This window comes from Echinops telfairi, unplaced genomic scaffold (genome assembly GCF_000313985.2).
Source record: "Echinops telfairi isolate 266 unplaced genomic scaffold, ASM31398v2 ScPeMD7_7468;HRSCAF=8506_0, whole genome shotgun sequence".
NCBI classification, from domain to species: domain Eukaryota; kingdom Metazoa; phylum Chordata; class Mammalia; order Afrosoricida; family Tenrecidae; genus Echinops; species Echinops telfairi.
Genome location: NW_022111369.1, coordinates 19,594,973 through 19,605,723, shown reverse-complemented (window position 1 = coordinate 19,605,723; position 10,751 = coordinate 19,594,973). Strand labels below are relative to the sequence as shown.

Here is a 10,751-nt window from a genome sequence, read left to right as displayed (position 1 = left end):
ACAATTGATGTGTGTATGGATTGGGATAACAGTTGTATGAGCCCCTAATAAAATGTTAAAAAATAAAAAATAAATAAATAAATAAATAATTTTTATTTTCTAATATAAACATTTAAATCTGCTAGTTGGGCAGCATGATATATGAGAAAAAGCCTTATTTGGGAGTCAGGTAACCCCAATTTCACCATAATTCTGTTTGTTACTAGTTTTGTGACTAATAGTTTCTTTGTCAATAAAAGGGGAAAAATAAAATCTGTATCATAGGGTTAAGATTCATCAGATGGCACAAATGGTTAATAACCAAATGGTTGAACTTACTTAGAAAGTTTCAATTCACTCAGAGCACCTTGGATAAAAGCAGTGACTATATGGTAGTGGCAGGGAGATTAAGGATAAAGGGAGGTCACAAATTATGGTCACCTAGGCACAGGTCAAGGTCAGCCTTCACAGGTCAACATCACAGGTACACCTGAACTTGGCCAGTGGAAGTACAAATACCCTCAACCATGCCCCCTCAAGTAATGGAGGGGATTAAAGGCGGGCTCTAGGACCGTCAGTCTCTCTTGGCTCTGCACTCTGGCTCTGCACTATTGTGGCCATCTTCAGTTGCAAGCTTTCCCATGCCCACCCCCCCTGCTACCATGTGGCCTTGCACAGTTTCCAGGGATAGTGTGTACTATCTGACGCTGTACTACCTCAAACGCCCCTTTCCCTCATAAAAGTTACTTGAATTTATAAAAGTGCTTCTGCCACATGCATTCTTTCAGCGTTGAGAAGCAAGAACCGAGGTCAACCACCCTAGAAACTTCAGTAGTCCCAACATTCATTGGACTCCTTCAAAGCAAGAGACCTGAACCAAAGTCCAACATTCAGTCTGTATGCTGAGCTAGTAATTGGAGAAGCTGGACTAAATGAAAAAGAAAGCTACATCAGGCTTGAAGGAAGTCTTATTAACAACCTGCGATAAGTAGATGACACAACCTTGTTTGCTAAAAGTGGGGAGAACTTGAAGCACGTGCTAATGTAGATCAAGGATGTCCGCCTTTAATCTGGATTACAATTCAATGTAAAGAAAACCCAAATCCTCACAACTGGACCACTAGTTAGGATAATGAAAGATGGGGAAAAGGTTGGAAGTTGTCAAGGATTTCATCTTGCTTGGATTTACAATCAATGCTCATGGAAACAGCAGTCAAAAGAGCCAAAAATGTGTTGTATTGGGTAAATCTGCTTCAACAAAACACACTGCCATTGAGTCATCTCTGACTAAGGAGACCCTTGCAAGCCCTCCTCAAACAATGGCAGAGCAAAGATGTCACTCTGGGGTAAAAGTGCCCCGGACCCCAGCCAGGGTACTTTCAGTGGCCTCAAATGAGTGTGAAAGTTGGCCATTGAATACGGAAGACCGACAAAGAGTCAATGCATTTACATTCTGGAGAAGAACACCGATGTTCCACGCACTGCCCGAAGAACAAACCTGGCTTGGAGGATGTGCAGCGAATGCTCCTTGGAAACAAAAAAGAGAAATAGTTTCATGAGATGGCTTGACACAGTAGCACAACAATCGTGCGCATGGAGCAGGTTCCTTCCTGTTCAAGTCAGTGCCATTGCGTCAATGCCCACACATAGTGACCCTGCTATACAGGGCAGGACAGACCGCCCTGCTAGTTTCTGAGACTGTTTACAGGAGTAAAACGAGGCGCCATCTGTCTGCCGACTTTGCGGCTAGCAGCCCAATTCACAACCACTGTGCCAACAGGGCTCCATTACTCTGTAGTGGATGTCGGCAGTTCAAAACCACCAGGCCTCCCGCGGGAGAAAGAAGGGAATGTTTAATGTTTACTCGCATAAACAGTTGTAGCCTCAGAAACTCACAGGATGATTCCACCGGGTCCTACAGCGTCCCTCTGAGTTGTCAACATGGCAGCGAAAATAGCGACATCAAAGTACTCAAATGGCCAACAATCACATACGAAAGCTACCGGCCATTCTGTTGTAGATAGGTGTCATTGAGTCCGTTCTGACTGACAATAAGCTGGATGTCAGACACTGAAACAATGCCCCGTCCGCACCACTCTCACAATGTCTCTACCGTTTTCAAGCCGGCCTTTATTCCACTGACTGAAAGAAACACGACCTCCCACTTCTAGAATACCGATGAATGACATGAAATAAACATGAAATAGAAAATTATTTACCAAGCTTGAAGTCCTTCTCCAGGGACTAATTACTGCTGATAAGATGTCCAAAGTATGTAAGAACAAACGTCACCCTCATCACTTGTAAGGGGCCCCCAAGGCTTACTCCTTCCAACACTGGTTTGTATGTTGTTCTAGCAGTCCCTGGTATATTTAATATTCTTCACCCACACCATAATTCAGAGGCATCGATTATTCTTCAGTTTTCTTTACTCATGGTCCAGCGTACCATACAAATGAAATAATTGAAAATACCAAAGCTGTATCAAGCATACTTTCGTCTTCAAAGATCTTTTTCCTCTTTCAATGTCTTGCTTGATGTCTTGACTGCTGTGTTGATTAATGACCCGAGTAAAATAAAATATTTGACAGCTTCAATATTTTCTCAGACTATTGTGCTATTCCATATTAATACAATTGTCAGGATTTTTATTTCCTTATGCTGAGGTGTAATGCATATTGAAGTTTGTACTCTTTGAACTTCTTCAATGATTCCTTCATCTTCACCTACTGCAAGCAAGTTGTGTCATCTACATTATCACGGGTTGTTAATGAGTCTTCTTCCAATCCTGAATGTTCTACTTTAAATAGTCCAGTTCCTCAGATTATTTGCTGTGATTAAATAAGTATATTGAAAGGACAAACTCGTGACCCATATCTTTTCAGATTTTAAATTATTCCATATCCTTTTTTTCCTGTAGAACAACTGCCTCTTATTCTATGTGTGGGTCTGTATGAACACATTTGCTTTCTGGAATTCCAGAACTACTATAAAAACTCTGCTATCAGGAAATGCTGACTCATAGTGACCCTATATGACAGAGTAGAACTGCCCTTGTTGGTTTCTGAGACAGTAGGTCTTCATGGGCATAGAAAGTTCCTATTTCTCCTATGGAGAGGTTAAGGGTTTTGAACTGGTGACCTAGAGGTTAGAAGCCAAGTGAATAACCACTACACTAGAATTACCATACAACCCAAAATAATACACTTAGGTGTATATTCAAGAGACATGAAAGCAATAATAAAAACAAACACATGTACTAATTTGTTGCAGCACTATGAAAAATAGTCAAAAGAAAGAAATTTCTTAAGTGTACATCAATGGATGAATTGAGAAACAAAATGCTGTACCCACATAAAATGGAATATAGTCATCCATAAAGAGAAATGAAGTCACAATCCATGCTATAAGACAGACTGCAAAAATCATATGCTCAGTGAACTAAATCAATCAAAAAGCAGTAAATACCTTATTTATGTGAAATTATAAAAATAGCAAATATGCGGAAACAAAAGTTTACTAACAGCTATGGGGTGGAGCAGACAAGAGGAAGCCTATATTTGTGAGGCTGTATTTATTTTTGATGGTTAGGGATTTGGCAATGATTATGATCATTGGTTGTACAACATGATTAATGAAGTAGATATCACTAAATGGTACACCAGAAAAATGTTAAATTGGAAAATGTTATGTTACATATATTTTATAACAATAAAGAAAGAATAGAAACGTGTGCTAGATTTTTCTCAGCGGCTAGACTTTTCTGAGCTCATTACTTCAGAAGCTGTATTTTCTCAATAGAAATATTCAATGCTGAGAAGTTATCTACACACTCGGGTATCCACCTTCTTTACCCCATAAGTTGTTACAAACATACTGAATGCAAAGAGATAGGAATACAAAAATATAAAGAAATACAGAGATAAAACACAAAAAAGAAAAGGTAATATCTCTTCCTGTACGTCTCAATTTACTTTGCATGATGAAATGTATGCCCTTTTAAGAGGCCTTCTATTTTCAAGTAAAAACCATTACCAGCTGTATTCCGTTTCTATTGCTTCCATAGCAAATTGCCACAAATTTCTATCAAGTTAACAGCACACATTTATTATCTCACAATTCCTTAGGGCAGAGGCTTGTGGTTTGGGCTGGTATCTCTTACCAACTCTCACAAATCCCAAATCAAGGTGTCTGAAGGATTGTATTCCTTCTGGAAGTTCTAGAAAAGAATTTAATTGCTGAACTATTTCCTTTGTTGCCAGAATTTAGGACCATGAAGTTATAGGACTGGGATTCCCATGTCCTTGCTGCCAGTTGGCCACGGATTGCGCTTAGCTTCTAGAGGCTGCCAGAAATTGGGGGTCCTGACCTCTTCTTTCACCTTCAAAACCAGCAATGGGAAAACTGAAGCCATCTCGTGCTTTGAACCTTTCCTCTCTCACTGTGTCTATTTCTTATTGCTCTTCTGACTTTAAGGGTCTTGTGAGGAGGTTGAAACTACTTTTATAATTCAGAACAAATGCCCTAAATTAAGGTTAGTTGATTAGCAACATCTAATTCCCTTGCAAAATTCCTTTGTCATGTAACCTTAACACAGCCACAGGGTCTGGAGATTAAGGCATGGCATCTTTGGAGCATCATCATCCTACCTACAAAAGCAGTCATTTGTGGCAGTGAGTAAGTTTTCATAAAATTTTATATATACCAGTTACTTAAGTGTTTCCAAACTTTACATGCTCTATAAAGTGTCCTGGAAGTATAATTTATGCTCCTAATCTGAAAAAGCCAAGCAGACCTTTGAAGGTATGCTTTTATTATTTCTTACTGACATAGGTTCGCTTCAATTTGTATTTAATAAAACCTTATAGTTGTGGTAGAGAAATGTTCTGTAAATGTGCAGTGAGATGGCAAACTGTCTTTCTTAACTTTTTTTCCTACACTGAAAGAAAATCACAGCATAGTTCAAACAGATAGGAATTGTTACAATCTCTGAAAGCATGTACCCTACAATGAATTTAATTTAATCTTTACAAAATAACTTGACTGGAAAACACAGTTCAGGAGGCCATGCTGAACAATGAATTTCATTTACAATGAAATAAAATGACAAAAGTACAACTAAAATCTCTGCTCCATACACCACACTGATGTTATGACTTTTATGTAATGCTATTTTTCTATATTGCTCAAAGGCAATTTTACATTTATCAGAGTCAAAGATAGTTTATAATACAAATAATCTTTGTAAAATATAATTTATATCACACTTTCACATTAGCTTTTAGTCTTCTGAATTTTACAAGTATAGGAATCCTATTTTTCTTATCATATTCAATTTTAATTAAGAGATAGTAGAGAAAACTTCAAAACTTCCCTTTTCACCAGAATTATAAATAGAACTGTTGTGGAGTTATCAAATAGTAGCTAATATAAAAAACCTAGTTTTGCAAAGTAATGTGGGTATACAGCTGTCTATTTTGCTCTACAAATACCCATATTGAAGCATCTTATAAATAAGTCTGTAATTATGATTATTTATGTAAACTTGTCTAACAAATCTACAAACCAAACTAATATTTAATAATAATATTGTGTTCAGATTTCTTATCAGATTACTAGAAAAGTGGTTATTACAATGCTAGTTTTGTGAAGTGTATATAACTAAAATGTAGACAGGCATTTTTGAAAGAATGAATAGAGCCACTCACACTTTTGGTATGCAGAGTAATGGCATGAAATCAACTTTAATAATTCATAGGCTACCAAAGAGTTAAAAATATCACCTAAGCATTATCGACAATGAATGCAGTATCTGTCAGATTTATGCTATAAGCATTGTAATGTCTTCTTCTACAACTAACTCCACATGAAGAAGTACATGAAGAATTCCTAAAAGACTGGATATAGATTGGATTGAGGAAGAAAACCTCAGTCTAAGGCAGAGAAGGAGCAAGTAAACTATAATTTAGCATAAAATGACAGGATCATTCTCTGTGTTTCCTCATACAGAACTAGACACAACCACTTCTCTTTCCCACAAAGCCACGTAAGGAGCTGTCCTGGGTTGGATTTGGGGATGGAGGAGATCAACAAGGTACAGATGAATGGGAAAAGACAAAAACACCGAGAGTGGCTCAGCTGACTAGTGAAGCATGATACGCAAAGACCAACTGTCAATGCACTCCTCTTATGGACTTATGTTAGCTACCATTCACTTCTTAACTAATCAAGTCAAACCAAACGCACCGCCATCGAGTCAATACTGACTCAGAGCTAGCAGACTGGAACTGCTTGTGCTAGCAGAAAGCCCAGTCTTTCTCTAGCAGAGTGGCTGGTGGTTTCGAACTGCTGACCATCCTGATCGCCGCCCAAGGCATAACCACTCTCTCACAGCAGCAGCTCCTTTTGCTGACTGAGGTGGATTATAGCTGCAGATAGAACCTAGAGTTAAACAATACGGTGTCCATGCATTTTGGTTTGCCATGTCTTTGGTTTATGCTTATAGTCCTGGTGCTCCATTCGATACAAAATTGGTCTTGAAGTTAGTGGGCCATTTGGCTGATGGCTGTATAAACACTTAATCATTGTCACTGAGTTGATTCTGACTCAGAGCAACCCTGTAAGAGCAGAGAAGAACTGCCACCTAGGATTTCCAAGGCCTATTCATTATAAAAGCAGACTGCCACATCTTCCTCCTCTGAAGCAGCTGGTGGGTTTGACCCTTGACCTTTAGGTTCACAACCTAGCACTTCTCCACTACGGCATCAAAGCTTTAAATCACGATGAACTTTACTACAACAATGTTATAAACACTTGTTGTTGTTGTTAGATGCCAATGAGTTGGTTCCGATCCCTAGTGACCTGTCCACAACAGAAGAAAACATTGTTCAGTCCTGTGCCCTCTTCACAATTGTTGTCATTGTTGCAGCCACTGGGTCAACTCATCACATTGATAGTCTTCCTCTTTTCTTACTGCTCTCTATTTACCAAGCATGACATCCTTCTCAAGGGATTGGTCTCTCCTGACAATCCAAAGTATATAGAGCTCCACATCTCAAATTTAACTGGTCCTAGTTGTTGTTGTTGTTGCCATTGTTGTTGTGTGCCATTGGTTAGTCCTGACCCAAAGTGACCCTATGCACAACTGAATGAAACACTGCCAATGTGTGGTCCTGTTCCATCCTTACAATTGTTCCTATGCCTGAGCCCATTGTTGCCGCCACGGTGTCAATTCATCTCCGTGAGGGCCTTCCTCTGATAATCCCTCTACAACTAGTTCTCTGGCAACGAGTGACTAACGTTCAACCACAAAGCCTCAATGTTATCCTCAACATCTCTTTTTTTCATCAGCCTTCATCAAAGCCATCAGTATATACAAAGGCTGAAAGTAATCCTTGATTTCCCTCTTCTCTCATAGCCTATATTGGAACCATTAGCATATCCTATCAGCTTTGTCTTCAAAATATACTTCAGATATAACCCTTATTGCCCTCACTGCCAACACTCTGTGGTTTGTGACCACTGTCTCAAGTATATTATGTCAAATCTATTCATGCCTTTGTTATTGCTCCCCCTCAGCCTATCATCTACAGGTACCAGAGTTATTTTGACAAATGTTATCAGGTGTCCACTTAAAACTTTCAAACAGCTTTCTGTCTTACTGTGGAACATGACCTACCAACCCATGTATCATGTGTTAGACAGGGTTCTCTAGAGAGGCAAAACCATATTGCTAATAATTTTATATATATATTTATACAGATGGATAGATATATAACAAGAAATAAACAGTTAAATTATAAAGCAGTACAAATGGCTCAGAGCAACTCACTCCGCTGAGATAGTTGTGAGATACTGGCAGTCCTTCAAGTCTTGAGAGCTGCCAGAGAAATTCAGGCTATCCGGGCACAGGCAGAAAACAGCAAGGCAGGTCACCAACAGTCAGTCAGGTCACCAACAGTTCCCAGCTCAAGGGATGTAAATTCCAATTGTGTAGTGCAGCAGGTCTTGAAGGAACCTCAAATTACAGCGACACAGTCCACAGGTTAGGTGTCCCACGGGTAGTGTAACTTGCAAACGGAGGCACAGAACAAGCAAGGCAGCCGCACACTGGTCCGATGATCAAAGAGCGAGAGACAAGAAAGGCGAGGCTCGCCGAGCCACTTATCTCTCCTCCCGTCAATTAATCCCACATGTGTTTATTGGCCAGGCTGGCACAATAAACATTTGTGTGTAAGTATATCTCTGGGCATGTCTACTAAGCTAACTGCTATAGAATCGATTCCTTCTTAAAGTGACACTGTGTGCATCAAAGTACCATCAGGTTTTGTATTGCTATGGAGTTTTCACAGCGCTGACATGTTTCCTGAGGCACTTGTGGCTGATTTTGAACCACCCAACTTTTGGTCCCAAATAACTTCCAAAAACTTTCCTAATAGGAAAACATAAATTTGTAACTTGGTTATCAAAATGAAAACTATCTTTCTCTTGCAGAATTTTATAGTGAAAGGCTACCACTAAAGACATGTAGCCAGATAGTAATTGCAAATAAAAAGATTAAGAATGATATACTAGACAATGCTAACAACAAATGGTGATATAATAAAAATCATGTGAATAGATGAAAGAAGTCATAACATGATGAAAGATTATATATAAGCATCTAATAAACTGATTAAGAATTTATCAAGCAAAATTATAATAGAACTAAGGAGTAATTATTAATTATGTCATTATAACCAACCAACAAACAAACTCACCACCAACAAGATGATTTTGACTCACAGACACCCTACAGTACAGAGTAGAACTGGGTTTCTGAGGATGTAAGTCATGAACAGAGAAGAAAGCTTCAACTTTATCCCATGGAGCAGACAGTGGGTTTGAACCACTGGCCTTGCAACTCAACACATAACCCATTACACCACCAGGGCTCCTTCTGGTAGGACGTTTTTGGCTTGTTTTCTTCCCATAGTATTCAAAGCAATCTATATTTAAGCAGACTATAGAAGAAATGCAAAATCCAATTACTAAACTTACTCTAGACAATATCTATAAACATATCCAACAAACTGGAAAATGTGCATTATTTTTAAATACTAATGAAACATTTACAAAAATATTAAATGATAGACTAGCAGATTTCAAAAAATGAATAGCAGGTAAGTTATATTTCTTTTGAATAAAAATTAGAAATCAATTACCAAATAATTGGATTTTAAGGCAATAAGCATGGGATATTTTGTACACATTTTCAATAAATTTTAAATAAAGTCAAAGAGGTAAATCAGGATATATTCAGAACTGAATCATATGGGAAATGCAATTGGAAAATACTGAGAGGAGGCAAAAGTATTTAAATTCCCTTCTTTTAAGCCACTAAAATTTTAAAATTATTTTTCTTTACAAATTGAATAAAACCTTCCAAGTTATTGTTTTTGCTTTTGGTTTTGAAATCAGGGGGGAAAAAGTCAGATACCTAAGTCTAACAAGGAAAATTCAAGAAAGGCAAAAAAAAAAGAAAAAGAAAAAGAAAATTCAAGAAAGGAATATTACAGATGAACCTCATACATTTAAGATAAAGATGTGGTAGACTGTTTCCATAAAAATTATAGCCATGATAATTCTGTGGGTTAGTTATACTCTGTCCAATAGAATTCACCATGAATCAAGATCAATTTGATAACCTCATTCATAAATACATGAACAGAATTCCTTAATATAATATTGTAGATCTAAATGTGAAAAACAAGACATTAAAATTTTTATTTTAAAAACCTCCAAGGCTTTGAGATAAGAAAAGTTATTAAATAAAGCTAAAAGCAGCAGCTGTCAGGAAGAGATGAATAAAGTATATAATATAAGAGAGTTTAAAAATTCATGGGAAAATTCTATTATCGTTTAATCCAATTTTTCCACAAACTTTTTGAAGCCCCCTTATATTAAAATTAAAATGTTATGTTCTTCAACAGAAATTGTCGATGGAAAGACAAATCACATAAGTGGAGACAATATTTATAATATGTATAGCTATCAGTTATAACCCGAATATATATAAAAATCCTCTAAATTCAATAATGAATATAAGTTAACCTCATAAAAATGCAAGAGAATTAAACGAACACTTTAAAAGAAGATATTCAAATGTTCCCTCCAAATACAAAACCATTAATCTTTATTTTCCTTCAGGAAGGTGCATATTTAAACCACAAATACACCTAAACTAACATATCAAAAATTAAAGAGGCGAACAAGCCACTTGCTGGAGAGATTAGGAGCATTGGAACTTTCCTGCATCACTAGTAGTGACACTGTTGGGTAAGGTCTATGAAAATTAAACAGATATGAATTTTATGACCCAGAAATCACACTGAGAAATATATAAGCCTGAGTCAAAAAGCACTGTTACTCTGATTCCAGCTCATACATGCATGGGTTTATACTAAACAAAGCATGTTTAAACTGTTTGCAGTGGATGGCAATTTCCCTCAGTATCTTTAGGATGTCATATATATATATAGTCTGGGTAAACGAGAGAAACAAATTTATGCATGGGTTTATACTAAACAAAGCATGTTTAAACTGTTTGCAGTAGATGGCAATTTCCCTCAGTATCTTTAGGATGTCATATATATATATAGTCTGGGTAAACGAGAGAAACAAATTTATGGACACTCTAAAATGTATAGGAAGGAGCTTTATATACAAGAGCAGTTGAATATTGAGAAACCATCCCAGCCCAGTCTAGATCAAGTCCATAAGTCCGATATTAG

The 10,751-nt window shown here is 37.4% G+C and overlaps 1 protein-coding gene across 1 annotated transcript in view; it reads right to left on the bottom strand.

Moving 5' to 3' along the window:
• The window catches only part of STPG2 (sperm tail PG-rich repeat containing 2), a 583,185-nt gene that overhangs the window by 334,388 nt on the left and 238,046 nt on the right, over positions 1–10,751 (bottom strand). The gene's annotated exons all lie outside the window — the stretch shown is intronic.